This window comes from Pongo pygmaeus, chromosome 5 (genome assembly GCF_028885625.2).
Source record: "Pongo pygmaeus isolate AG05252 chromosome 5, NHGRI_mPonPyg2-v2.0_pri, whole genome shotgun sequence".
NCBI classification, from domain to species: Eukaryota; Metazoa; Chordata; class Mammalia; order Primates; family Hominidae; genus Pongo; species Pongo pygmaeus.
The window spans coordinates 134,266,374-134,292,036 of NC_072378.2; the positions used below are offsets into that span (position 1 = coordinate 134,266,374).

General features: G+C 40.8%; 1 protein-coding gene across 2 annotated transcripts in view; it reads left to right on the forward strand.

Annotated features, from left to right (window-relative positions):
• The first annotated feature begins 6,697 nt into the window (after positions 1-6,697).
• TBPL1 (TATA-box binding protein like 1) overlaps positions 6,698-25,663 on the forward strand; it is a 37,097-nt gene continuing 18,131 nt past the window's right edge. Inside the window, exon 1 of one of the 2 annotated variants that reach the window (XM_054490406.2) lies at positions 6,698-7,276. The gene's annotated coding sequence lies outside the window, so the exon portion shown is untranslated. Of the gene's footprint in view, positions 7,277-7,660; positions 7,975-25,663 lie in introns of those variants that run through there. The other variant, XM_054490407.2, reaches the window with a different exon arrangement.

Genomic DNA, 25,663 nt, shown 5'->3' on the forward strand with positions numbered 1-25,663 from the left:
GCGCACTTCAGGAACCCGCCTGACTACTCAGCTTCCATATGCACCTTTCTGCAACAAACAATGCTATCTTTCTATGTAATAAGATACAGCTATCTTATAAGTGAAGTTTATGCTTTCCCCAAAATGAGGAAAGGCAGTCCTGGGAGTAATTGTATCCATCACTGGCTATATTATTAATCCTCATAATCAATTCCACCAAATATTGTTACCTAAAGACAAATTGTGAAGTTAACTTCTGTGGAAAGTTGCACTGTGGCCTCAAAAAGATCTAAGTCCTAAACCCCAATACCTGGGACTGGAACTTTATTTGGAAACAGTCTTGGAAGATGTTATTAAATCTTGAGATCAGCCAGGCACAGTGGCTCATGTCTGTAATCCCGGAACTTTGGAAGGCTGAGGCAATGCGTGGCTCACTTGAGCTCACTAGTTCGAGACCAGCCTGGGCAATATAGTGAGACTCCCATCTCTACAAAAAATACAAAAATCAGACAGGCATGGTGGTGTGCACCTGTGGTCTCAGCTACTCTGGAGGCTGAGGTGGGAAGATAGCTTGAGCTCTGGAGGCGGATGTTGCCGTGAGCCAAGATTGTGCCACTGCACTCCAGCCTGGGCGATAGAGCCAGACTTTGTCTTTAAAAAAAAAAAATCTTTAGATTATCCTGGATTTAGGGTGGGTTCTGAATTCAAATATTGGTGTCCTTATTAAAGAAAGAAGAGAGGAATATGAGACACAGAGACACTCAGAGGAGAAAATGATGTGAAAATAAGGCAGAGATGAGAGTGATGCATGTAAATCCCAAGGATGCCAAAGATTGCCAGGCAGCCACCAGGAACTACGAAAAAGGCCTGGAACGTATTCTCCCTTGGAGCTTCTGAAAGAAACCAACCCTGCTAACACCTTGATTTCAGATGTCTAGCCTCTAGAACTGTAAGAAAATAGATTTCTGTTTTAAGCTACCGAGTTTTTGGTAACTCTATTGTAGCAGCCCCAGGAAAATAACACAAGTGCCAAGAGTTTGAATAAAAAATTAAAATGGGGAAGGAGTGAAAAAAAAATGGTTAGTAAATACAAATCAACACATACATATAATAAGCCAATAGAAAATATGTAAAGTTACTGCATTTCTATAATTCCTCGTTTCTATAATTGTTCACAAGGCTATAAGTCCTCATTTCTATAATTGTTCACAAGGCTATAATTGATATCTACAGCTCTCCCCCCTCTACCCATTCTGTATTTCCTCTGCCCTCAGCCAGAAACTCAGCTGGTCAGGATTCTTGATGGATTAATCCAAACCTTCATTTCCAAAAGGTCTAAGTCCTCAAACACCCTACCTTTTATTTTCAGTTGCTGTGTTTTTCATTTATCTTAATATTGGACATGGAAGTACTGAGAGGATCCCCTGGGTTCTAGACCGTACTTCTTGCTCCCATTGTCTAGAAGCTAGCCAATTTCCTCTTAGTTATCAGGATCCATCGCTCCAGCCAGTGGATTACCTCCTGTTTTTGCCTTTTGCTTCAGTGGTGTAAGGAAATGGCCAGTGGTAGTCTCATAGTCTATTATGGCAAAACCACTGTTGCATCTCCTGATGGAAGCACTCTTCCCTTGGAGGCTGAGATCTCTAAACCAGCAGAAGACAGAGTTTCCAGGTAAGGAAGAAAAAATTCTGAGAGTAGGTGGTACTATAAGAAGAGCTACTCTTACTGCCATAACTAGATTCAAATGTATCTTGGCTATGAGAAAGACAGCAACATATAATGGTCTCTGACTCAAAACATATCATTTAAGACAGAAACTCATTTTCCAGGGTATCGTCTTCCAGCTAAGATCATAATTGAGTCTTCAGTAAGCCATTTCACCATTCAGTTATGCCAGCTACTTCCAAATGATGGTATATATGGTAAGCCTCGTTAATTCTATTGGCATGATCCATTGCTGCACTTCCTTTGCTGTGAAATGAGTTCCCTAATCAAATGCAATGTTGAGTAGAAAGCACTGATGGTAGATAGGGCATTTTGTGAGTTCACAGATAGTAGTGCTGGCAGAAGCATTATAAGCAGTAAAGGCAAATCCCATTTCCAAAATATGTGATTATTCCAATTAAGATGAATCTTTGCTCCCTCTCTGATGGAAGAAGTCCAATGTAATCAACCTGCCACCAGATGGCTGGTTCATTACCCCTGGGAATGGTGCCATATCAGGTACTGAATGTTGTTCTCTGCTCTTGAAAGATTAACCAGTTGGCAGTAGTGCTGGCAAGGTAAACTTTGGAAAGGGGAATTCCAGGTTGTTGAGCACATGCATAGTTTCCATCCCTACCACTATGGCCACTTTGTTCATAAGCCCACTGAGCAAGCACTGGCTGGTTGGGCAAAGATGCTGACTGATATCCACAGAGTGTCCACCTGATTACCAGGAGTCTCCTCAGCAATGGATACATTTAATGTAGCAGATACACTTCATAGTTTGTAAACATTCAGGTAAGTCCTTCCAGATATCTCTTTCCCACACTTCCTTGTTGCCTATTTTTCAATGTCATTTTTTCCAAGTCACAGACTATCTATACAAATCATTAGCCACTGCCCATTCTGGTCATCTCTCGCTCCAGACATGCTGGGTAAACAAATGTACTGTTTGAATTATGCCCACCTGGAGGAGCTGCCTTCACTACTGCCCTTCCGGCGCCTGACTAGGGCTGGGATAGCCACCTGTGCTGCAGAAGATGGATTCTAGAGAGGCCTTCCATGCTGCAGGAGCCTGTCAGGGAAGCACGCTGGAACCAGAAAGTAAACCCTTTCCTATTTCAATGCCTCTCTAGCATTCTCTATGGACAGAACTTACCATTGTGGTAGGTAGACCTACCTACCACATAGAGAATGCTGAGAGAAGTAGTAGAAGCCTATTTTAAGGGGTCAGATTCATCTATACAGAGCAAGCATGAAAAGTGAATTTGGAACTGAGAGGCAATAAATAAATTACAGCACAAGTACTATAGAGCTGGCTAGCTTAGGTCAAAAAACTACCTCTCTGTCAATCACCGTGGCTATTGCAGCTCCCATTTGGTCTCTCATTAGACTGGGGATAGGCAGAGAAGAAAAGTAGTTCTCCCAAATTAAGAGGGAGAAGCACTTTTCCCAAAAGAAGAGAGGAGTTCTGGGCTAACAAAACAAAAATGTTCCCTACACTTCAACTTTTGACTGCTCAGTGCATGCATGAACACACACACACACACACACACACCCTGGTTTCTCCACATCCAGTCCCTCCCTAGTGAGAGGAGAAAACTCAGTTACATCCCGATATTGAATCCAGCCTCAAATTCAGGATCTTTGAGTATGTCAATCTTGATGAGGTCCAGATGTGGCTAAATAATGAATAATGAATTTATCCCTAGAGTACAAATGTATGTTAAAGGTGTAGGGGGTGGGGGGCACTAGATAACAAAAGCTAATGAGAAAACAGAAAAACGAAAAGCAACATACAATGGTTGTGAGCACATACCATATCCTGCTGGACAAGAGTAAGAAGAGTAAGAAAGACTTCGCTTCTACAGCAAAGAATCAAGATCTCTGTCAGCCAAGCAAAGTGTCAAGACTTTCCTTGTCTCAAAGATCCTGCCTTAGAGATGTAGTGAAAGGAATCCTGGCAGCCATTAGGTAGCCATCTTTCTATCAGGAATGGAGACTGGGACGTTGCCTTTAAGACAGCACAACAGTAGGTACCTTTTGCCAGGCTGAGGAGGAATTTCTGGCGATACCTTAAAACTTGACTTGGCTGCCAGTCAGTGTCATTTGGTGAAATCCATTAGCTTGTTATCAGAAATCTCACTAAGACTTCAGGTTCAAATATGGACCCTACTCTTCCTGTTTTGATCTCTTGAAAACTAGCCTGGCAGCTCCATGAAATCTCCCTGGATATCTTAGTTCAATGGCTTTTGTCATAGGCTCTCCAAGGGTGAGGAAGAGAACAGGCTGGGATTATGAAGCTAGGTTATCGTATTGGATGCCAGCCCTTAAGTTGTATATCATTCAACTGGTATAATGGGAGGAATTACCTTTTTCAGTTGATAAGGAAGCATAGCAGAAGATATCTGGGAAGAGTCCTGAGGAATGAAGCATCCATGACTCCACTGCTAATTCCTACTTAATGTATTGACTTATGGACGGCAAAAATTTTCGTTATTTCACTTGGCAGAGTAGATATTATCTGATCCTTAGGAATATAGGATAACTAAACCACTAGCAAAAGAGTTCCTCAACAATGCTTTGTAATTTACATCTCACTATTGCTGGTTTCTTTCAGAAAGGCCATGCTGAGCTAGTTTGTCTCTCTTATGGCACTGAAGCAAGAAGTAGCCAACATATTCCAGTAGCCTGTTTGTTTGTTTGTTTTGTTTTGTTTTTGCCAATTTCCCTAAAGTTAGAGCCTTACTGGGCATAACAAATAATCTACCAGTGTCTTTCAAAGTCTCTATGGTGAAGAATCAATTTTTGGATTATTTTTAATTACCAGCCCATTGCAGACAAATATTTTCATAAATACAAAACTGCATGCTTAGATAGCCCTGTGGTATCAAATTATTAAACGTTTCCAAATCCTCCTCTCACTTTCTATATCTCTTTCATTGTTGACTAGTAGAGCTTGCAGACTGGCTTTGGTCTGTACATCACATTTTTAGTAGCACTGATAAAACCAATAAAACTTGCTACTTTCCAAGCCTGGGATGGATGACTCCTCACTGTCCCCACCTCCTTTACTAGGCCAGTTCTACATTTTAGGATTGTGATGGTTAATACTGAGTGTCAACTTGATTGGATTGAAGGATGCAAAGTATTGATTCCGGGTGTGTCTGTGAGGGTGTTGCCAAAGGAGATTAACATTTGAGTCAGTGGGATGGGAAAGGTAGACCCACCTTTAATTTGAGTGGGCACCATCTAATCAGCTGCCAGTATGGCCAGGATATAAAAAGCGGGCAGAAAAACCTGAAAAGGCTATACTATCTTACAGTCTACATCTCCCAGCCTACATCTTTCTCCCATGCTGGATGCTTCCTTGAACTTCGAACTCCCAAGTTCTTCATCTTTGGGTCTCAGACTGGCTTCCTTGCTCCTCAGCTTGCAGACAGCCTATTGTGGGACCTTGTGATCATGTGAGTTAACTACTACTTAATAAACTCCCATATATATATTTTATTAAGTAGTAGTTATATACATACATAACAGGATATATATCTATCCTAATAGGATAGATATATATATCCTATTAGTTCTGTCCTTCTAGAAAACCCTAATACAAGGGTCAGCAATCACAATTCCTATTTCTAAGGTTATCAATTTCTGTACTGATCAATAGTCTTGGATAAGAACATATACTGCATATTCTAACTTTACAATGCATTGTCTCCTAGCTGGCACCTGAATAATGGGTCACATTATAAGAGCAGTGAAGCCCATGGCCTTTGGTTAGAGGAATGGTGTATGGGATAATCTGATAGGTCTATTATTATTATTATTATTATTTTGTATAAATTTGGAAGTACAAGTGCAGTTTTGATGCATGGATATGTTGCATAGTGGTTGAAATCTGGGCTTTTAGTGTTAACCATCACCCGAATAGTATAATAGGTCTATAATTAATAGGGAATAGTGCTTGCAGCAAAACCAAATCCGATTCCAGAATGTGGAACTAATGTAGGAAAGCAAACTATTGGCTGATCCATGACAAAAGGGAGTCTAAAGTAATTGACATTCCTGCTTCTAGGTATTTGGCTGGTCCCCTTGAAGGAGAATGCCTCGTAAGGACCTTAGAACTTGGCGCCATTGCTGTAACGTTGACTTTTCAGCAGTGGCAGTAGCCACTGGAATAGAGAGTCTCCCCTGCCGTTTCCTTGGCAAATCATGTTACTTTCCAGCCTAAAACTCCACTTTCCCTAGCACTTGGAAGAAAGTCCAAACTCCTTCCGTGGTCTATAAGGCACTGAAAGTTCAAGACCTTAATTTCCCTCCAATTTCAATGGCTGTCATTCTTCCTTTGCACTGTTTCCTGATGCCCTAGCCACACTAATACCCCAGCACAGCAAGTACTCAGCATATCTTGTTCCCTCTGACTGGAACACTCTACATACATCCTTCCCACTCCCATCCCTTTTAGAAATTGGCTGAGATGTTACCTCCTAAAAGTCCTCTCCCCACCACCACACAGACATTACTTTCTAACCCAGCTTCTTGTTCATTTTCTTTATTAAACCTGACCCAACTATAATTACTATCCCTTGAAAAATAAATTAGTACAGAAATGAAAACAAACTCTGTCATTCTACAGAGCTTTCAAATGCTCGAATATGTTTCTGAACACTCAGAGGGGAAAGCAAAAAATCAAGAGGCATCCTTGGAGATCTCGTAAATAATAAAATACCTAAATGGTTGCCTACTGCCAAAACCCCAAGAATTCAGTCCACGTCCTCTCTTTTAAAAAGGCAGTGGCATTTTCATTTTTTCATCTGATTCCCACCAATCAGAGGCCAGGTACCCATGAACCCGGCTCGACGTGGTCTTTTAATAATTAAATCAGGGCTGCCATTGACCTCAACTAACAACAGAGGCTTCTGACTGCAGCCGAGCTCTGGTGGAGAGAGGCCGATGCCGGCCTGAGAGTGGGAAACGTGGGGCCGGGAGCCGGAGGCTTTCGCGCGGAGTGGTGTGGCGCTCTCAGGGCCGTTACGCGATTTTCGCTCCCGCGGGCAGCGCCTCTCAGGCCACCCCCGAGGGACCCCGAGGACGCACTCGGGCCCCAGCGCGACGGTTCAAACGGGCCAGTGTGCGCCGCCGGGGTCCCCCGGCCCCTGCAGGGCTACCTGGGGCAGAGCCGCGGAGGGTCTCCGTTCCTAGACGTCCTCCTACCCCGGGCGGCCTGAGTCCTCGCCAGCATCCGCCCTCTCCCACTCCCATCCTTCCTGGATCCACCTCTCGGTTCCCGAGGGACAGTCCCGACCGCAAACCCACGTAGAGTAAGGAATGTGGAAGGGACAGGCGACAGAAGTGGCATACGCTCCTGCGTTATCCCTCCGTCTGGCCACACCTTGTGTCTCCATCTCTCGCCCCTTCCTTCCCTCCGTCTGTCATCTGTCATCCCCTGTCGCTCTAAGACCAGGATTCCAATTCGCCTAGTGAGGAATCTCACTAGGGAAATTTATCGCGACATCATAAATTAACGGGTTCATTTTGACTGAAAAAGCGAAGGACTTTTTTCAGGCAGAAAACAAGTCTCGTCTGGTCGGTAAGGACTAGCTTTAGCAATTATATAATGGGGGGTGGGGAGGACCTTTTGTATAAATTTAATGAGCTGATGAGAAAGTTCTACGGTTTTGACAAAAAAAGTCCACCTAAATATTCGGCTGTATGCCAGAAATTACTACACATGTTTAGTTATCAACTAAAAATATACAAAGGATACACGGTGTTTTCAGAACCCTTTCAAGCGGTTCTTAAACAAAAAAGTCTAGTCCGATGCCCATTAGCGCCGCCCCCATCCCACCTCTTACCCCACACCGCGCCCAGCGGGTGGGCAGGAGGAGCCTGATTTGGGGACCAGGAAGGAGGAAGGAAGGGTGGGGGCGGGGGACGGGGAAAGTGACGGGAGCAGTGAGAGCCGGAAATGAGTGGCTAGCGAGGCACCCAGGAGAGCCCTGTCCGGCGGCGCTCTAGCCCACGCGCACTGTCTCTATGCTCCCCGGCGTCTAGTCTATTTATTGTCGCGGGGAAGCGGGGGCCGCCTCGCACCCGGAACAACAAAGCGAGGAAGACGGAGTCCGAGCCTCGGGGGCTCCTAGCAACGGGCCGGGGCGGGAGTTCCATGGAGACTGGGGAGCGCGCCCGTCTCATCCTCATCCTTGTCCTCCAGCTTCTCCTTCGCATCCGACGCAACCGGCAGCAGCGCTGCCGCCGCGTCCTCAGCCACCGCTCCCTCTTCCCACGGTAACCCCCAAGGCGACCCTGGGCGCGGGGAGCGCGGGCGGCTGAGCGGCCTGAGCACCGGGTGCGGGGCGTCTGGGCGCGGGGTGGGCATGTGCGGAGCCCGGGCCAGACTTAGGGTGGGATGTGTGGGGGCGGGCGACTGGAGGGCAGCCGCTGAGGTGGGGGAAACCGGTCCGGTGGCCGAGGGAGGGCTCAGTTCTGAAGAGGACCGGGCGATATTTGGGGATCTCGTTAGGGATAACGGGTTGGGGGTGGGGCGTCCGTACCTGGGAGCGTTATCGAGCCTGGTGTAGGATAAAAAAAGAAGGGTTATCTTTCGTTTAAGCCACCACTGGGAAAGACAGGGAAAAGAGATTCCTCATCTGTCTCGGAGCCATCACCCAGGGGAAGAGGGACCGTGCAAAGATGCTAGGGGTCCGTTGCTTCTGAGAAAACTTCCAGCGGCCTCTCTAATAGCTCCCAAAAAGCGGCTTCGTCGGTTTCTGGTTCTGGCAATGCCGGCAGCCTCGCTTTATTTTATTATTATTTTTGACCAAAATTAGGATTGATGGAGAAGGATCTAGAACTGAAGAAGAGAAAATGAATTGTGGGTAGGGCTAAGCAGGGATGAGAGTCGGGATAAGTGATAAAAATAGCCAATAAAAGCCCTAAAAGTAAATCTAATAGGGCATGAGGGCTTAAAAAGAAAATCTCTCCTGCCGAGATGTGCATCTGTAGGCTATGTCAATGTGCTCATTGCAAGAAGACTCAAACTGCAGTCAGTCCACATCTGTGAGCTCTCTGACTGCATCTGTCACCTGCAGTTCCAAAGCGACACTGGCAGTAAGTGCATGAGCTTCTGTATTTAGGGTTTAGAACAGTGCCTTAAAACTGACTCAAGAAAAGGGAGCAGGTTTGCGTGTGTGTGTGTGTAAGCAATGTGGATTCTCTGGGAAAATATAAAAAGAGACATATAAGAAGGTTCAGCCATCCTGGCATAATTTCGCAGTCTCTTTGAGAAAATGGCAGTTCCTTCCTATTGAGAAGTGACTGTTAGCACTATCTGGTTGAAAGGATTATTCACAGTTTGGTATGCCCAGTGAAATATCAGTTTATGTTACCTCTTTAGTCTTACATCACAAGCTGCTTAATGGTTTTATACTTTACAAAATCATTTTAGGTGAGTGAATGAGATTTTCCTGTAGCACAATGAAAAGGCCACATATACACATAAAGTTCTTTATGTAAAGTTGAAGATTAAAGATGAAAATAAAATTGATAAATCATAGGAGCAATTAGGTCAACCACAGCTTGTTTGTTCCCCACCCCTTTTGTTAAACCTGACTTCTCCTAAGCAAAAAGGTGTCATCCTTTCCCCAGCCTCCTCTTTACATACCCTCTGCCTTCAAAATCAGTATCAGAAACTGTAGTGACCTACTGCTATGTGCCCTTGATTGGGTTGGCTTATTCCTGAATGAGGGCTAGCCAGAATATAGCTTTAACTCAGGCGTTTTCATCTTAAGCTTTTAATATGGAATTGAGGTCCAGTGTCTGTTAAAGGAATTTCTTTCATGTGCAAAGAAGTGGACAGGATGGAAAGTGTGAACATTGGGAAACTTAAGTTGCATTTTAAGACACTAAGAAGAAAAAGATAGATTAATGAATCAAAGACTGTTGCTTAATCTTTGTAGCAGTTCTGTGAAGGATATACTGGGATAGCCATACTTGAGGCTGTGGATGTTGAGTCCTGGGATTATCTTTGTGCATATGAGACTTGACAAAGTGTCCCTCAACCTCAGGGCTGCCATCAGACTCACTTGACCTAGACCTAGTTTGCCGTTGTCTGTCTCTTCATTGTTTGAGTGAGGGTCAAGCCCTAGCTTCCACCTTTATTAACAATCCAGTGTCTGCTTTCCCTGCTCTCCTCCACCCCAATACTCCCGACTTTGGTGGTGGTTTAGTTACTGTCTTTTCTTAATCATGTCCCAATCAAAAATGATTTTTTATGCTGTATCATTTCTGTTTCTTACACCATTTTCAACATGTGTCCCTCGCCTGCATATGCATTTCATTAAGGTGATTTTATCTGTTGCATTTTCCTTCTGTACCCCTCCTCTTTATTTGGAAAATTGGAGTGGTCATGTTAGATGTTCTGTATTCATTCTGAGTAACGGTTGGTTGTGAATACAACAGGTTAAGAGCCTGTGCTGAAACTCAAGAGCTTATATTAAAATAAGGTATATTAAAATTTTTGAACTTAGCAGAATGAAAGACGTTAGAAGTCCAAATGGTAATACTGTAATTGTAGACGGTCACTTTTTAAAAAAGTATTGTAGAGCCTGTTCTGTGTTTTAAATTGAACCTTAGATTTTCATGATTCTTATTCTAAAAAAATTGTTCTTAAAATCAATCTTGACTGAAATTATATTCTGCCAAATTTGAGGGAACTACTTATAGTAATTTCCCCAAGTTATTCTTAACATAGAAAATTGTCACATCAACATTTATGTGGATGAACACATTAGAATGCAGAATTTGCTATGAAGTAGAACAAATACTTATGAAACGTATAGCTGAATGTTTTTGGGGAGAGTTATTTCTTCTCATGGACATGGCACATTATTTAAAAATCAGAAAATATTGAATAATCTAGTTGAGTGAACATGAGGACTGTTTTTAGATGAGGGAGACCAGTAATAACCTAGGTGATTGATTTCCTTCTGTTTCATCATAGACCATGTGATGAAATTATTGCTATAAAATACGAACGTTGCAGTTGATTTTTAGAAGAATTTATAATAGAATGTTTCCACATTGTCTCTGAGTTAAAATCTCTGGGGTTTTCAAATTTTAGCTGTATTGTGACATTCGAACTAATAAAGATTCCCTGAAACTTACATCCATTTTGTTGCACCTTCTGTATGCCTGGTGCCGTGTCAGGTGTGCAAAGCTGGATGAAAGAGGTATTTCCCTTCAGGTGCTTTTTGTGCACTTGTAGGTAGCAGAGAAATGACATATGTGTGTAACAAAACATGACAGACACAAATATGAATTTTAAATTCTTTATTACATACTGCCTGGTACTGTCGCTATTGGTGAATGGACTTCATCATGCCTCCTAAACTAGAAGTTTCTTGAGGATCCGGAGTATGAGTTGCCATCATATTGTATGTCCCTGCCCTGTGTGTGTATTTTGAAGATTATGTTGTTAATAGAAGGAGATACATGTTTGTTTATTTCACTTCAAGAGCTTAGCTAGTGGATGAAGGAAACCTTTTTGAAATCTGATTCTTGATGGCTAAAATTTCAACTTTGTATTCTGGCTGTGGGCATGCAAATTACAAGCAGTGACACTTTCTCAAGCATGATTAGAGCTTCTAACCAATTCAAACAATAAAGATAATGGTGGACTACCTTCACTTGAGTAGACACGATATTTGCTTTTGTCACGTGACTACCACTTTGGGAAATTTCAAAAGGATGAGAGACTGTATACATATCTGAGGTTTTTCCAGGCTACATAGACAAATTTGATTTTTGTATTATTAACCAGTCAATCTTTTCTTTAGAAGACAGATGGAGTTTGTGTATTTGTATAGTTGTGAAAAAGCAAGATTCCGGAAGTATGTCTTTAGTGGAAAGGAATCAGGTCACATCAGAAATTCTACTCATCTGTGACTAAAGGGTGATAAAGTTGAGAATTTGGTTTAAATGACTGGTTTTGTGGGTTGAAGCATGCTGCTATGGATCCCATTAAATGTTAAAAAAAAAAAAAAAAAAAAACTCAATAGGGTGATTTCTGGGGCAGTAGAGATATGCCTTTATGTGGGAGTCAATAATGAAACTGTTTAAAATTTCACCAAAAAGTACAGCACAGAAGTTTGGCTGTTGGTTACTTTCACCATCCATTAATAAAAAATACTGAAAAACCAGATGGTGTGTTAAAGACAGAGTTTTCTTAGGACATATGTGGATGATTTCAGCATTGAATTGTGCTTAGCACAAGATAGGCATCTGTGTGTAGACATTGGCCCATGGTATGTTTTTGTTTTTTAACTCACTAGGTGAGAACTTAAGTCTTACTTAAAAGCAGTAAAAAAATTTGTTTCCATTAATAAAATGGTTCCAAAGAATCAGGTGTTAACGTTCCCGCTCCTGATAAATTACAAGTATTTTCACTGTGAGACAGAAGAGTTTTGATTAGAATCAGTTACGTTTTCTTGAGATTGGGGTTGGTACAACACTTAAAGAGTGCGGACTCTGGATGCAGGCAGCCTGTGTTCAGCATCATGGCTGTGCTTTTAATTAATGGCATGGCCTTAAATATTAAATAGCTTTCTCACTGCCCTGAGCCCCAATTTCCTCATCTGTACTAGGGAGTTAATACTACTACTACATTACAGGGTTGCTGTGAGAATTAAGCATAAAGCACTTAGAACTTTAGTTAAAAGCTTTAAAAAGTATTAGCAGGTGCTAGTAGCAGTGGCACTGGATATTATATTAAAGGTGAACTGTTGGACCACTTGGATGCTTTGTTTCTTTGGTTGGGAGGCTTTCTACTACAGCATTGAAATTCTTTCTTTCTTTCTTTCTGATCACTGACTATTGGACTCATCTCTGCTGTTAGGCTTCAGGAGGGGGAAATACTTTTTTTAAGTTTTGAATTGTCACACAGGCATCTGGTTATCACTGATGGCAGATGGACTAAGTAAAGAGAGACATCTCTGTTTCTTGGAAAAGGAAGGCCAACAAAGCCTGGGCTGGCACTGTGTTGCAGCTATTGAAATACTATTTTCCTGTGGACTGGACTTGTTTAGCTGTATGATACTTCTGAATAAAAGCAATAAACCCCAATGGTTTCATTTAACAGAATTAGGCTTTCGTTAGAAGGCACTATTTTTTACTTGTATAACCTTAGTTGATGGTAAACTTGAAGCTTGTTAGTATCAGTGTAAAGCCATATATTGTGAGCTTTCTGTGCCACTATAAATGTTCTAATAGTAGCTTTTTTTGTAATTTTAGAAGTAGCTAAAATTGCTGCTCTGCCCCAGTAATTCAAGTGGCTCAAGAATGACTTTGTAGGATAGCAAAATTATTTGTTTATGGTAAAGCTAAAAACAAATACTGAAGCTACCTAATCAGGAAAATAATTTGATAATTATAGTTTTGTTTAGGCTGCTGCTGAAATAGCTAACTTTAAAAAGTTAAGTCCAAATGTTTTAGTTTAGTTGTGTGGACGTTGGAAACTGCTGACTAAAAATAAATGTTTCTGCCTAAACAAAGTGAATTGCAGACTGTTCTTTCCTATTCTGGCTAATATCCAGGTCTAGGTTTTTAGTTGAAATCCATTTTTATAAAATATATACTATAGAGGTTTATATAAAATATATTATTAAAAGCATATTTTGCTTTAAATGTACAGGGTAAAGTGTTATAATTCCTTCTTCCATGTTGTGCCGGTTTTGTTTATTTCTTTCAGCTGGTTTTTATAAGCTTCCACACACTAAGGAGGTCGGCAAATATGCTTGTGTTTAGAGGTGTGACTTTGTTTTCCTGTTTAAGAAAGGAAATGATCATGACTGTTGCACCAAATAGATAGAGATATATATTTCCTTTAGTTTTAGATACCCTGAGGACTGTGCTGGGAAATTTTTTTTTGTTTGAGACAGAGTCTCACTCTGTCACCCAGACTGGAGTGCAGTGGTGGCATCTCAGCTCGTTGCAACTTCGGCTTCCCAGGTTCAAGTGATTCTTGTGCCTCAGACACCCAAGTAGCTGGGATTACAGGTATGCACCGCCATGCCTCGCTAATTTTTATATTTTTACTAGAGGCGGGGTTTCCACATGTTGGCCAGGCTAGCCTCGAACTTCTGGCCTCAAGTGATCTGCCTGTCTCAGCCTCCCGGAGTGCTGGGATTATGGGCAGTGGGCACGAGCCACCATGCCTGGCCTGTGTTAGGAAATTTTTAGGAAAACAGGTTGCCATGGTATCAGTACTATAGTCCACAATAAAACTTGCCTGTTTTGAGACAAAGTTCTGTCTAACACATTGTTAATGTTTCTCTAGTGTTCTTTCTTTTTTTTGTTGTTTTGTTTTGGAGATGGAATCTCACTCTGTCGCTCAGGCTGGAGTGCAGTGGCGCAATCTTGGCTCACTGCAACCTCCATCTTCTGGGTTCAAGCAATTTTCCTGCCTCAGCCTCCCGAGTAACTGGGATTACAGGCACCCACCACCACACCTGGCCATTTTTTTGTATTTTTAGTAGAGATGGGGTTTTACCACATTGACCAGGCTAGTCTTGAACTTCTGACCTCAGGTGGTCCCTCTGCCTCAGCCTCCCAAAGTGTTGGAATTACAGGCGTGAGCCACTGCACCTGGCCACCTAGTGTTCTTTCTATCACACTCTTTTTCAGGGACAGATGTTGCTGTCTTTCAGATATGAACATAATAAAGTCAATGTGTAATCCAAAAGTGCAAATATGAAGATGGAGATTTGATTTATGACTGTGAGCAACATTTATAGGGCCTGTTACTGTTTGAAACTCAGTTAATGAACTTGAAGCTTTTGTGGAACAAGAACCACCCCATCCTTTTTAATTTGTCTGATGCTTCTGGTGAGCCGCAAGCATTTTTCCTCTCACCTACTCATGGCTGCAGTGTGTTCCTTGGGCATTTCCAGTGACTTGTGTGCATGTACAACCTAGGAAAGTTGTAATGAGCATACCTTAATTGCTTGTGGGTTGACCACATTACAGGATCTTTGCTCGTTACAGATTAGGGTGGATGCAGGGATCACAGACAACCATGTTGAAGGCACAATGACTAATTCATTAGACCTTCCTCAACAGAAATTAGTATGCTAATCTTAAAGGTACTCTGTTCTTTACTCTTCTTTTGCAGGGAGGTGGCGGAGGGGGAGGCCCTCAGTAAGGGATGCTGAGTGGCTCAACAGATTAAAAAGCTATATTGCTAATGGAAATCTGTAGGTCTCAGTATAGCAGAGAAAGCCTTTGGCTGACCAGCCTTTTTTTTTTTTTTTTTTTTTTTTAATTTTAAGAAATTCAACACTACTCCTTGGCTGTGACCAGTAATCTTGAAACTTCCACTTCAGTGCGCAGTACAAAACAACTTATTTAATTTGTCTGTACATTTAGAATGCGTGCCTCTTGATTTACTCTTTCTAGGCTTTTGGTTTTGGTCTATTAAAATTAGAAGAGTTTCAAATGCCTGAAGCCATATTCTGAATTTGTTTGTCTTGGTTATATATTTTTGGTGTCTCTTTGGGTATAGAGGAAAAATGGCTTTATCATCACACCCTGTTTAACTTTAACTGAATGGTTGATATCTTGGAAGTGACTGACAGGGTGGCCAGTCTCTGATGACCAGCTATAGTGGAATTAGCTGTAGGCTATAGAACATGGGTGAGTTAGAACCCTTGGGGATGAAGAAAAGGAGACAGTAACTTTCAGAGGATGAGAAAAGGGAATATAAAAAATGCTGAAGGTCAGTAGGTGTGTTTTAATTAAAATAATTCTTTTCTTACGTCAGAAATATATTTTTGTATTTGTAAAAGCTCCTGGAACACAGTTGCTCTTCAGGATTTGGGGGTCTGACCTAAAACCATTAGTAACTTGTTAGGTGTAGGAGCACTAAGTATAATATACCAGAAAGTGAAATAAGGGAAGAGTTGGATACTGTTGGAGAACTTGAGTTGGTTGAGGATACTCAGATTCTTATTGCTATCATGAAAGATACCTACTCTTTACACTTACCTGCCCCCAACCCCACAAACCATTTTCTCAGTTGTTCTTAAGGTATTCATTTAATTCATCAACTTTTTATTGAGTTTAGGACCAAATGCCAGCAATTCAGCCAAGTTCTAAAGACACACATTTAAATTAAACAGTTATCTTCAAGGAGCTTGGTGTCTGCAGTTCAGTAGACACTTATAACACCAACAGTACCATTCATTTGCTGTGCCCTCTGCCAGGTTGCTCTTCTCCCAGTGTTTCATATGGCTGACTACTTCTTATCCTTTAAGATCTCTTTTTAAGATTCTTTCTTTCTTTCTTTCTTTTTTTGAGACGGAGTCGTGCTCTGTCACCCATGCTAGAGTGCAGTGGTGCAATCTCGGCTCACTGCAACCTCCGCCTCCCGAGTTCAAGCATTCTCCTGCCTCAGCCTCCTGGGTAGCTGGGATTACAGGTGCACATCACCATGCCTGACTAGTTTTTGTATTTAGTAGAGATGGGGTTTCACCATGTTGGTCGGGCTGGTCTTGCATTCCTGACCTCGTGATCCGTGCACCTTGGCTCCCAAAGTGCTGGGATTACAGGTGTGACCCACTGCACTTGGCCAAGAATTATTTCTTACCTCTTAAGAAAGTTGAAAGACCTTCCCTGGATCATTCCTCCTGAAGTTTCTCTTTCGTTATCTTGTTTCCTTTATAACATAGATCACATTCTCTTGATTATTTTGTCAGCCTATTTGTTGTCTTTTTCTTCCACTGAAATACAACTGCCATGAGAGTTCCTTGCCTGACCATTTTGTTCTGAGCTGTATTCCCAGTGTCTACCCGCAGAGCTTGGTTCACATGAGTCGCATACTAAATATGCAATTATGCGTAAAAGTTTCCTAGTTGAAGGAGTAGGGAAAGGACAATTTAGGCGGCTATAAAACCAGGAAACGGTCTGTTATTGGAAGAGGAATGGTGTAAAGCTGAGAATGTTAAGGTGTGTTGGAAGTGGAAGATTAGGTTATATGAGGAAGATGGGGGGTGGGAAGTCCACTGCATTCCAAGGCAAGCAGATGAGATTCTGTTTTTCATTCTAAGAGAGCCAAGAGATGCTTCTTCAGATAGGGAGACAATTAGGAAGATAATCCTGGTAGCTGTTTGGTAGATGGATTAGAGCATGGAGAATGCAAGCAGAGAGTTCCATTAGAAGCCTGTAGCCATAATGACATGTGAGCTGGCCTAAAATAAAACATTGTTGCTTTGGATGCAGAAAAGAAGCTAGATTAAAAGTTAACTGAGCAGAGGAGAAGAATGAGAGATGGATGATTCTGAAATTTCTGGTTCAAGTGAGGAGTGTTAATTGTGACTCACTCCATTCACAAAATTACAAGGAGATAGAGCAAGATTTCTTGAGGTGCTTAATGAGTTTTGTTTGTATGTGTTGATTTTAATAGATATGCCTAATAGATGATTGGGAATATGGATTCAGATATCTGATAGGTCGGGATTGATGTAGGAGCCAGCCATAAGCTCATAGATAGCAACTGAGGCCTGGAAAGTTTAAAGAGGAAAAGGATTTCAGGCAGTGGTTTATAACCTTTAGGGATCTTAAACCTATTGGTAATATGAAAAAAACAATGACCTTCTCAGGTACAGATTAGTGTGTATACAATTTCAGGGGGTTCCTAACCTCTGGAACCTATTGTTGAGCTTTTCAGGGTCTGGCATGGATTTCGGTTAAGAACTTCTGATTTAAGGAACAGACAGAGAAGTATTTGAGATGGGGAGAGAATTCAAGAAAGCTTCTTCAGAATCCAAGGATAGGACATGGCAAGGGAGCAGTTGGAGAATCAGAAGTTCCCAGTGCTTTATGCTCTAGAGTAGGAGGGAGTTTCAAGTGTGCCGTTGAATTCAGCAATGAGCCATTCATTTGTAACATTTTGTACTGTGTAGAGGCAGAAGACAGATTATGCCGGTTTAAAAGCATGAAATGGAGTTTGGGAAACAAGGGATGGTAAACAGAGGTAGAAGTCTTAATGTTCTCTGATAAACAGTACTGGTAGAAGAATAGAGCCCTTTTCAAGGATTTATGGAGAGGGAAATTGCATTAATTACGCTATGATGGTGTTTCAACCCAGTGGTTCTCAACCGACTACCCATTAGAAACATCTTGGAAATATTTTCAAAATTAGGGCCCTATCAAGGTCAATTAAATCTGTATCTGTGGGGTTTGAGCATCTTCATAGTTATTGTCTTGTTTCTGTTGTTTTGTCTTTTTGCCTTTTTATTTGTTTAAGACATAGTCTCACTCTATAGCCCAGACTGGAGTGCAGTGGTGTGATCATAACTCACTGCAGCCTTGACCTCCCAGGCTCAATCCTCTTGCCTCAGCCTCCTGAGTAGCTGGGCCTATAGGCACACACCACCACATCTGGCTAATTTTTGTATTTTTTTGTCAAGACAGAGTCTTGCCATGTTGCTCAGTCTGGTCTCTTAACTCCTGGGCTCAAGCAACCTGCCCACCTTGGCCTCCCGAAGTGCTGGGATTACAGGCATGAGTCCACCAAGCCTGTCCTTGTCTTTTTCTTAATAGTTAAGAACCGGCCAGGCGCAGTGGCTCACGCCTGTAATCCCAGCACTTTGGGAGGCTGAGGCGGGCGGATCACAAGGTCAGGAGATCGAGACCATCCTGGCCAACATGGTGAAACGCCGTCTCTACTAAAAATACAAAAAAAAAAAAAAAAATTAGCCAGGTGTGGTGGTGGGCGCCTATAGTCGCAGCTACTCAGGAGGCTGAGGCGGGAGAATGGTGTGAACCCGGGAGGCGGAGGTTGCAATGAGCCGAGATCGTGCCACTGCACTCCAGCCTGGGCGACAGAGCAAGACTCCGTCTCAAAAAAAAGAACCAATGTTCTGATCAGAAAACTTCCTTATCACTCTTGTGTGTTCTGTGTAAGAACCCATTCTTTTACTTGTATATTATCATTAAATTACTCACCCTACTGTTGTGGTAGTGTTCTTGACTTTCTCACAGACCGTAATTTCAGGTTTTAAAAATGTATAGCTTTCTTCTGATCTCTAGCCAAGGTCTCTGTGTTTATCTTTTTTGAGTGACGCACCCTTCAACCAGTTACTCAGATCTGACAAGCTCTGAATAAAATAAGAAATTCCTAATGGTGTTTACATGTGGAAAGAGTGTTCATTATGTAATCATGTTTGTTTTAAGTATATTTTGTACTGTTTTTTAAACCAGAAATGTTTGAACTCTGTTTGTTTTTTTTGTTTTGTTTTGTTTGGTTGGTTGTTTTTTTTTTTTTTTTTTTTTTGAGACGGAGTCTCACTCTGTCTCCCAGGCTGGAGTGCAGTGGCACCATCTTGGCTCACTGCAAGCTCCGTCTCCCGGGTTCACGCCATTCTCCTGCCTCAGCCTCTGAGTAGGTGGGACTACAGGCGCCCGCCACCACTCCTGGCTAATTTTTTGTATTTTTAGTAGAGATGGGGTTTTACCGTGTTAGCCAGGATGGTCTCAATCTCCTGACCTCGTGATCCACCCTCCTCAGCCTCCCAAAGTGCTGGGATTACAGGCGTGAGCCACCGCGCCCGGCTGAACTCTGTTTGATTTTCCCAAGTAGCTAATTTCATAATCTGACCTTCCTTTTCTTAAAATGGCATTTGTGCATGACATAGACCTTAAACAGGTTATCTATGCTAGAGCATTTTATATGAGGGGTAACTCTATAAAAACAGTTGAAACTATGAAAATAGGAAGTTTCACCCGTTGTATTTTCCCCATGCAGTACTTTCTCTTGATTAAATTCTTGATGAGTTATCAGTGCTTCAAGTTTGAGCCCTGCATTCACACCCTTGAAATAAATCAGAATATAGAGAGGCTTGATCTTGATGCATGCCAATTCTGACACCAACTTATGAGAAGATTTATTCAGTCTTTTAGCTACCCTAGTGAATTAACATTTATACTTGCAAATGAAAATAATAATCTTTTAAAAATTATGCTGTTTTGTTAGCATTAATTTAATGGCTAAATTAGTCTTACAAATCATAGTCACTTACAGTAGCTTAGGACAAATATCAGACTTCTCAGTAAAGAGATGAAACTTTTTAGCTTTTAAAATTATAGTCCGTAATATGGGAAGTAGGGACACATATAAGACCTGCTCAAGAAAACAAATACCTTACAATTTAAATGAAATGAACATCATAAACTTGTATCACAATTTAATATCCAAACCCATTATGCTTCTAATTTTCCTGTTTTTTTGCAGGTACCTAATGAAGTAAAATTTAGCATAATATCTATTTCGTAAGGTGTAGTAGATTTGGTCAGTCTTTTCCTGTTTCGTTTGCCACCTTCCCTGTCCCCACTCCCCTCAGCACCACCAAAAAAGAACCCCATGATCAACAACTATTTGCTTTGATTTGATGGTTTTGTTATTGTTGGAGTTTTGTGGGTTTTTTTTTTTAATTCACTGTTAAATTTAGTGCTTTTTTCAGTACTCATTTCACTTAACAGATACATCAAAGTTGTATTCTTTATTTTTACCACTTACGTTTAAACTTGAAGGAATATGATTTGTTTTTGTGTGCCAAAGCTTGAGGACTGCAGTGAGTAACTAGAAATCCTTTCCATTTTTGAACATTTCTCCGTCCATAGAAGATGAAGAAAGGAGATATTATAATAGTAACAATAAGAACAGCTACATTTGAATGCTTATCATGTGCAAGTACTGTGCCAAGCGCTTTATATGAAATTTAATTTTCACAACACCATCATGGGTTCTGTTTATCTGCCTTATTTTACAGAGGAGGATATTGATGCCCAAAGGTGTTAACTTACCCGCAGTCATTTGGCTAATAAGTGGTAGAGTCTAGATTTAACCCAAGCATTCTGCTGAGCTCTTCAACTTGAGAGAGAGAGACAGAAAGAGAAACAGAGAGAGAGCGTATGTGCCTGTGTGCGTTTGTGTGTGTGTCGTGTGGGTGTGTAAGTAAACATTGCTTTTTAATAACCTCAAGCTTACAGTTAAACTCCGCAGACATTTTATTGAATGTGTATGGCGCATTGTGAACTATGCCAAGGCTGGGGTACAGAAATAAAGAAGATTTGATCATGTTTCTGAGGAGCTTATTGTCTACCAAGGAGACTATAAATAGGAAAGATTTTACCATAGTTTGTAGAGTGGAAAACTGCTGTGATAGAAATATGTATAGTAACATTACCATTGACCAAATGGGACTCAGAATAGGGACACTCTGGCTTAGTATTGAGGATCAGATTTCTGAGTTCCTTTGATTTTTTAAATTTCACCCATGATGGTTTTAATTACCTTCTGTACTAGGATTTCCAAATTTTCATTTCCAGTCTTAACCTAGACCTGTCCTGAGCAATGGACTTTTAGCTGATTAACTGCTCCGTATCTCTTCTTGGATGTCTCACAAGTTCCTTCAGTTCAAAATGTCCAAAACCGGATTGTTAACCCCTCCTACTTTTCTCATCTGCCCTGCAAACCTGCCCTTTCTGCAGTGTTTCCTATCTTAGTAAATAGTATCTTAGGCCACAAACCTGCAGTCATTCTCCATCTCCCTTTTTTCCATCCCCATATCAATCAGAAAATTCTGTTCACTCTGTCTCCTAAAACTGTCTGTCTTGTGTCTGCTACTTTGCATTTTCAAACAGTACTACCACTGTGGTCCGTCCTGTCATCTTGCCTGGACTGCTGTGCTACCCATTCTTCTCTTTCAGTCCGTCCTCCCATTGCAGAGTGGTGGTGATACATTTTTATAATGCAAATATGTGATGTCAGTTCTTGCTTCTCTTTTAGCTAACCACTACTTTTGAGATAAACATGAAAATTCTGAACGTGGCATAGAAGGCATGATTTGACCCCTCCCTGCATTTCTAGCCTAGTCTTATGCCACTTTCCTTTTCACTTTTCTCACCGTAGCCATGCTGATTCTTTCTTCAGACCTAAGCAGTTCCTACTCTTAACTCAGCTGAGAACATCTGCTGTTTTCTGAACCGAGTCTGTTCACTACCAGGTCCCTATCCCCTAGTATGGGTCTTAATGCTTAGATTTCCAGTTCATTGTTATAGAATTGATTGAATGAAGGTGATGCTGAGCTGTAGAACAAGTGGGAGTGGATCATATGTAGAAGTGGGCATAAATCATTTTCAGCAGAATGAATTAGATTAAGCGGGCAAAAGGTTAATATTCTTTATATATTAGAGCTTCCATACATCAATAAGAAATCTTAGAAGGAAAATGAACAGAAGATAGGAGGCAGCTAACTTTAAAGAAATACAAATGGTTAGTAATAGAGTCATGCATCGCTTAATGACAAGGATGTGTCCTGAGAAGTGAGTTTGTCATTGTGCGAACATCATAGAGTATGCTTATATAAACCCAGATGGTAGAATCTACTACACACCTAGGCTATGTACTATAGCCTATTGCTTGTAGGCAGTGAATCTATACAGCATGTTTCTTTATTGAGTACTGTAGGCAGTTGTAACATAATCGTAAGTATTTGGGTATCTAAACATAGGAAAGGTGTAGTAGAAGTACGATATTATAATATTATGGACACCTGGACCAAAACATTGTTAGGCAGCACACGACTGTGTTTGAAAAGTTCACCCTCATTAGTATTCAAGGAAAATCAATTAATTCAGTATTGCCACTTTTCATATCTCAGGTTGTCCAAGATTTTTATAAAATCCTTTGGTGACTAGGTAAGACAGCATGTGCGATCCCAATCTTATTTCATATGCACAGACAAATATATGGATTTAGAGCCTAGAACCGTGTGCTTATATGAGCACAGGAAAAAAGCAGTTATCACTGTTAGGATTATGGGTGACTATTTTCTTTTTTTTTTTTTGAGACAGAGTCTCACTCTGTCACCAGGCTGGAATGCGGTGATGCAATCTCGGCTCACTGCAGCCTGCATCTCCTGGGTTCAAGTGATTCTCCTGCCTCAGCCTCCCCCGAGTAGCTGGGACAACAGGTGCGTGCCACCACGCCCAGCTAATTTTTGTATTTTTAGTAGAGACGGGGATTCACCATGTTAGCCAGGATGATCTCAATCTCTTGACCTCGTGATCTGCCTGGCCAGGTGACTGTTTGAGTATTTCTTATATAATCAGAAAATGACATGCTATCATCCTTAAATCTTGTGTACTTAGACAATTTATCTGAAATATTAAGAAATCTATCCAAAATAAAACTTGCTTTTATCTAGTAAGGAATCATATGCCAAATTTCTCATCTCTGCGTTTGAATTTCCAAATGTAAGGTTGTAGTCAGTAAAATACACTTTTTTCCTTTATCCACAATAGTATATTAGTTAATATTATTGTTAGCATTGACTAATACATTGCTTTAATAGAGCTTATCAAAATTTGTGAGATTTTTTATTCTTCAAAACAATCATGAGAGGTAAATGGTATTGTGTTTTACAAATGAGAACAGGAGCAGTTCAGAACTAGTCCACTGTCGTGTAGCTTCCATTACAATTCATGTCTACTGTCTTAGCATCCAAGTTTTTTGTTTTGTTTTATTTTGTTTTGTTTCTTTTGAGACGGAGTCCGCTCTGTCGCCCACACTGGAGTGCAGTGGCACAATCTCTGCTCACTGCAACCTCTGCCTCTTGGGTTCAAGCAGTTCTCTTGCCTCAGCCTCCGCAGTAGCTGGGACTATAGGCGCCCACTGCCGTGCCTGGCTAATTTTTGTATTTTTGGTAGGGGCAAGGTTTCACCAGGCTGGTCTCCAACTCCTGACCTCAAATGATCACCCATCTTGGCCTCCCAGAGTGCTGAGATTACAGGCGTGAGCCACCGCTCCTGGCCAGCATCCAAGTTTTCTTACTTTATAGATATATTTTAGTATTTGTTGAAACAGTGGAACTCTTAACTAGGTTACTGTTTAAACATTATTAAGATGAGACAGGTTTTCAATTATATCTTCTTATATTGCAAAATATTTCATTTTTTCAACCAGAATTTTTGCATGAGAATGTAAGCCATTGAACTTATCTTTTCTTAAGCAGCAATTCAGAAAATCAGTATCATTTAAATCTTTCCCCATCACCTTTTAGACACCATTACAAATAATGTCATTGACTGAAGCATAAAATACACTCTTTTTTTTTTTTTTTTTTTAGTAGATAGATGCTGGCGACCTCAGAGTTGTTGACTAATTTCCATTAAAAAATAGTACCTTGTAGCTCTCTTAATATAGATTTTTTTAACCATAATTCACTTTGATACAAAATTATTCACATGAATGCTACCTGCTTAAGAGTCTTCAGACTGAATATCTAGATTGAGTCTCATAGATAGTAGGTAGACATATGTAATGAAGATAGTTTAACTTTCTGTTTAACTGAATGTAATGATGCTTTTTATACATCAAATACTTTTGCTTTCACTTAAGCATTTGTTAAATGTTTTACGGGTGGTAAAATATACAGTCTTTTTCTTTGGAAGATACAAGGTTTTTTATGGCCAGGCAAACTGTTGGTAAAATTTTCTTCATGTGGCTAGACTATAAAAATGCCAACCCTGTGGACTGACTCCTAAAGTATAAGCTCTTGGGCCAGACATAAAAATGTCCTCATGATAGAATATCACCCTGCCAAACAAGTTCAAGGTTTTCAACTGTTAGACCTTAGTGCATCTAACTCTCTCCCATTACTGCCCCTTTGAACACAAATGCATGCCATGCTGAAGGGAAAGTGAGGAGTTCAGAATTGATGATAATTTATCTAAACTAACAGAATAATTCTAGAATTAAAATGGAAATTTACTGTATAATTCCTACATTTGTCTAGAATGTATCTTCATCTAATATATTAGGCTCCTGGGATTTTAGAATTAGATGGGAATCTTAAAAACCATCAGTCTAGTCTCATCTTTCACCTAATAGAAGACTTGTTTTGTGCCACTCCTAACTGTTGGTTAATTATCTAGCCCTACCTTCCCTTTTTGGACACGTATCTTCTGGGGAGCTCACCACTTTGCAGTGTTAAGTATGCGGTTTTTTGTGTGGCTTCATGAGATCTTTCGTGTGACCTCAATTGACTCAATTTTCTTTTTTATTCAGTTATTTGAGAACAACTACTGTTTTTCCATTCTTATGCTAAATGTCCTAAGATTTTCTTCACACAGCTCACTGTTTTTATATCTCACACCATCGTACTTTCCTTTGGATATTTGGAAATAATATCTTTAATATCTTTAAATAATAATTTGATAAATTCTGGATATTGTAGATATTTCAGTAGCAAAGGCTATTACTCTCTTTGGTCTGGACATTCTTATCTAACCTAAGTTTATGTGTATATATGTGTTTGTTTAAGTAATACAGTACATTTTTAACCCCATGTTGTCTTAATATAACCTATGATTAAATAAAGTCCTAATCTTAAACAGCTGTTAGAAATTATTATGGAAACTTTTAGGCAGAAATGTGGAGAGAGTAGTGTAATGAACACTCGTATATCTGTCACCAAGGTTTGTTTTTGTTTTTTTTTTTTTTTGCTTTATTTTTTTGAGACAGGGTCTCACTCTGTCACCCAGGCTGGAATGCCGTGGTGCCATCATAGCTCATTGCAGCCTCAACCTCCCAGGTTCAGTGCACCTCAGCCTCCCAAGTAGCTGGAACCACAGGCATGCACCACCATACCTGGCTAATTTTAAAATTTGTTGTAGAAATTGAGTCTATCTGTGTTGCCCAGGCTGGTTTTTTATTTTTTAATTGACACATGATTGTACATATCGTACATATTTATGAGGTACAGATTTGTTGTGTAGTGATCAAATCAGGGTAGGACGTCTGTCACCTCATGAATTTATCATTTCTTTGTGGCAAGAACAGTCAAAAGCCTCTCCTAGCTATTTTATGATATACAATACTTTACTGTTCACCATAGTCACTCTACTGTGCAATAGAACA